This window comes from Orycteropus afer, unplaced genomic scaffold (assembly GCF_000298275.1).
Source record: "Orycteropus afer afer isolate SDZICR_OR568_19922 unplaced genomic scaffold, OryAfe1.0 scaffold00220, whole genome shotgun sequence".
In the NCBI taxonomy this organism is placed as follows: domain Eukaryota; kingdom Metazoa; phylum Chordata; class Mammalia; order Tubulidentata; family Orycteropodidae; genus Orycteropus; species Orycteropus afer.
This window is the reverse complement of record NW_006921807.1, coordinates 5,969,640-5,974,565: the sequence shown is the minus strand read 5'-3', so window position 1 is coordinate 5,974,565 and position 4,926 is coordinate 5,969,640.

Sequence of the window (4,926 nt, the reverse complement as noted above, 5' to 3'; positions counted from 1 at the left end):
TTTCCTATATATATCATATATATACATATCCATTTGTATGTATAACTCTAATTGATCCACTTCAACAATTTATGATGTAACTTCAATTGTACATGTTTAAATTTTACCATCAATTTCTAGAGTTGCCATTTTCTATATTAGCAGGAAGTCTGGCTTTCCTTTCTGGAAGTATTTTCTTCGCTACATTTTAAGAATATCCTGAGTGCTCTGGTAGCATAGAGCCTTAGGCACTTGATTGCTAACCAGAAGGCTGGTGGTTCAAACCCACCAGCCACTCCTCGCAAGGAAGGTTGGGCAATCTACTTCCATAGTGACACCGCCTCAGAAACTCAAGGAGGAGTCACTATGAGTCGGGTCCAACTTGACAGCCAATAACAACAACAACAACAACATTCAATCCCAAAATGACTGGATCTATTTCTAATCCCTAGAAATTCAGAGAGAAATTTAAAGCCTAATCCACTGTCAGTATTAAGCTTTGGCCTCAGCTTCTTGGTTCTAGCAATACTGTTTCCACAGTCTCATGGAAACTTGTCTGTTGCTGAGTTGTGATTGCTGTTCCTCCCAGATCATCACACACAACCATCATCACACCAAAAAGTACCAACATTAGCCCTTCTGATCCATTCCTCTGACCCTTATTGACACGTGAATATCTCTACCTGGACAGAATTGCATACATTGCCATTGAGAGGAAAGCAGTCCTTTGGATAACTCAAATAGCTATAATTTCTCCCTATTCCTTCCCCCTCCTAGTATCATTTGGCTTAGGAAAAAGTGTTACACCTTCCCCTCAGAGGCCTAATGGCTTGTCTAAGTAAACAGTAGGGCTAAAGAGATAAAATTCTGAGGTGATATTTCTGCCTGACACGCTTATGTTTATTATTCCCTTCTTCTGGTGATCAGGTGAGAAAACTTCATCACATTCTTTGCAGTAGTGGCACAGTGGTTAAGCATTTGATTGCTAACAAAAAGGTCAATTTAACCAAAAGGTCAAGGCTACTTGAACCTACCAGATGCTCCCCAGGAGAAAGATGTGACTGTCTGCTTCAGTAAAGATTTACAGTTTTGAAATCCCTACAGACCCTTAATAATCTTTCTTACAGTGTCATTATGAATTGAATAAACTCATTGTCAATGGGATTAGTTTGTTTCTTAGAACAGAGAACCAGGTGGAGGAAGATCCTCAGGGTCCTTTGTTCACAGTGCAAAGGGAACAAGGATACTTGTTGAAGTTTTTCACTCCACCTGAACAAGTTTTGAGCCATGGCGTACCACACCTGATGAAATTTCTGTTATACTATGTCTGTTGTCTGAGAACAATGAAATTTCACACAATTTACCTATCTTGTGTATAAGACTTGATCAGATTAAATGCATATACTATCCATGGAGTGATTGATACTGAATGGGTTGAATTCTCACCCCAGTATTCTAGTGGATACTTGGTATCTGGAGACAACCTTTAAAGTAAACTGGGTGTACAGTGCAGCCATATAGGGAAAAAAAAAAAAAGAACTTGGAATTATTAAAGCAAGAATACTAGGAAAAAAAATTCAACATTTTTTTTTTTTTTAATTCTTACTTCCAAAATAAGAAAATCAGAGGACAAGTCCCCTCTCATTTATTATGACCTTAGTTACTAAGAAACAATATTGCTCATTGGCACAACCAAGAAATGCCCATTTAAGTGACTTTGAAAATCACATAGTTGTACTGATTCAAGTGACATTTCGGTTTTATCAGAGAAGGAGATGAGAGTATGTTCCATAGATAAATAAATAAATAAATAAATAAACATATACATACATAATACTTCATTTTTACAGTTAAATACAATTCCTGGCTTGTCTTAAGTATTGATTAAACTGTAGGATTATCACTTAGTTTATTCTGTATCATGCTATTTATACTTGATAAAAAAGTTTGTGTTCAATTTCTTTCGCTTATATTTATTTTAAAAATGTATTGTCACCAAAAAAAAAAAAGGAGAAGAAAAACAAACCCGTAACCATGGAGTTCATTCTTATTGATGGTGACCCTACAGGACACAGTAAAACTAACCCTAAACATTTCAAGTCTCCAATATGTGGAAGCTGAATGAATATCACAGCTTTGTACTGTAGAGCAACTGGTGAGTTTGAACTGCCAATCTTTTGGTTAGTAGCCAAGCTCTTAACCACTGCACCACCAGGTCTCCTTTACTACCAGTGTGCTAAATACATGAGAAATATCTACATTTTTTTCATTTTATCATTATACAAATTCTACAAAATGGCTGTGATTATTTCCATTTAATAGGAACTTGAGTCTTTGTGGGTTTATCTGAATTCTTCATAGTGCCTGATAGAGCAAAGATTTGCATCCATTCCTCTCTAAATCTAGATGCTACATATTTAACTAGCATGCTAAAAGTTACCCTCTGCTGCCTCTGAAATGAACAATTGGAACCCACCAGCTGCTCCACAAGAAAAAGAGTTGGCAATCTGCTCCAATAAAGATGACAAACTAGGAAACCTTACAGGGCAGGTCTATTCTGTCCTAGAGGGTCACTATGAGTCAGAATCAACTTGAGGGCACAGAAATACAGCAACAAAGTTCATTAAAATGCAAATAGCCTTGGAGTAAATAATGCACTAATTCTTATTACTTTAATATAAAGGTGTTTCTTAGATGACTTTTTTCTCTGATGTAGCAGACATCATATATCAGAAACGTCCTTTATACAGCATTGAAATGATAGAACGAGAGAAAGAGAGAGAAGTATGCCTCAATTAGCCAATCTGACTTTATTATTTCACTTTATCCTAAGGCATTTGACTGCTAACTAGAAGGCTGGTGGTTCAAATCCACCAGTCACTCCTTGGAAGGAAGATGGGGCAATCTACTTCTGTAGTGATACTGCCTAGGAAACCCAAGGAGGGGTTGCTATGAGTCAGGTAAAACTCGATGGCACATAACAACAACAACAACAAGGTATTAATCAATCAGCTTGAAAAATAATTACAAAATATGTACTTCAACCAGTTTCATTGTATCACATACATCACACACAAGAAATATATGTATGTGTTAAAGGTAACATGAAAACAGAGTTTAATCTCCTTTACTCTTTTAATACAAGTCTGGATTTTACAAAAGAAAATAGAATTTTGTGATGGACAGTTTGTCATTCAAATCATGAAATTATATATGAATAAGGAATTATTATATGATATACTAATAAGGAATTGTATGGACCACTCCTCAGAAGGAAGATTGGGCTATCTACTTCAGTAGAGACATCACCTTAGAAAACCCAAGAGGGGTCACTGTGAGTTGGAAACAACTCAATGGCAGTGAGGTTTTTTTTTTTTTTTTTTTTATGTAGTATATTAAAATTAAATATCATAAATGTACTATATTCATTATTTTGTTATCTATCTATATATCTAATCTATATATCCATTCATTTATTGGAAGGCTTTCACACTTCTGAGGACAAGAAGGATTATATATACATTTACTATTTTTTTTTTCTTAATAGAATTTGGAGAATTACTGAAGGTTGTTTTTGTTATGAAGGCCGTGTCTGCAATAACAAAATAGCACTGAGAGATAAGAACATAAGAGCAAAGCCATTTAAAATTTAAAATGAAAAATCATTCAGGCATAATTTTTATTGGCAGAGCACATGAATACTTATACTATTTAGAATACTTACACTAAATTGTTTCTATATGTTGCCTGCTTTTTCATACACATTGTGATGTGAACTTGTTCAGTACTTATAGGTGAAGATGCTTTGGTTAACTTTCAAATTTAAATGTCCAGCACACTAAGATGATATTTTTATATGCAGTTATCTAGGAAAATCTTGTACACATGGATTCTGCTGAACTCATGTTTAAACCTCCAGTGTTTTCCAAAGTGCCTGACTTGTAATAGTTACTTGATAAATAAATAACCTTTGAAGCAATAGTTAAAAATAAATACTAATGCACTTGTTTCAAAATGAATAAACCCAGTACTTCTTAATATTTCAACTGCTTTGAGACAATTAGTTTAAAAATTCATAGCCTACTATAAGATGCAAAATGTTACATTATACTCAATGTGTCCTTCTGATATGACAGCTGGAATAACACATTTCAACCTCATAACTAAAAAAGCAATTGTTAATCTAAACTTTAATATTTATTACATAAAGATACTGATATTTCCCTACTTTAAAATGTTATCAAGATGTGATATAAAAATTTTATGGAATTCCCTTAAAATGTTGTAAATGAAGGGATTACTATTCCATGTCTGAATGTGGGACAAGGAACTAAACTCAATAGCAGATTTCTAACTTTTGTGTGTGACCCCACTTTCCTTTCTTAGTCTGCTCCCAACTCTAGGTAGGTCACACATTTCATAGTGGATGGATCGATTCCAGTTCATTTCTCATTTTAAAAAGGCCTAAAAAACAATGAAAAAGCCATTAAATTACTACTTTTGCATTTATATTAATTAATTAATATTATTATTATTTTTTTACAGTGTTCCCTTCCCTCCTGTCTCACTCCTGGTAACTAACGAAAGTTTCCTTCCATATATAAACCTTTCCTTGAATTGAATTCATATTAATTTCTCAAATAGTCATTTTTATTAAAATACATAGAACATAGATTATAATTTCTCTGGTATAGGAATAAATAAATAAATGAACAAACACAACACTGTGGATTCAATTTTGACTCATAGCCACCTCTCCTTGGGTTACTGAGGTGGTATCCCTATGGAAGTTGATCGCCCAATCATCTTTCCGAGGAGTGGCTGGTGGGTTTGAACCACCAGCCTTCTGGTTAACAGTCAAATGCCTTAGGTACTAAACCACTAGAGCTCCCTTAGTATATATTGACAGATCTAATATTTATATAGGAGCTCTGGTAGCCTAGTGCC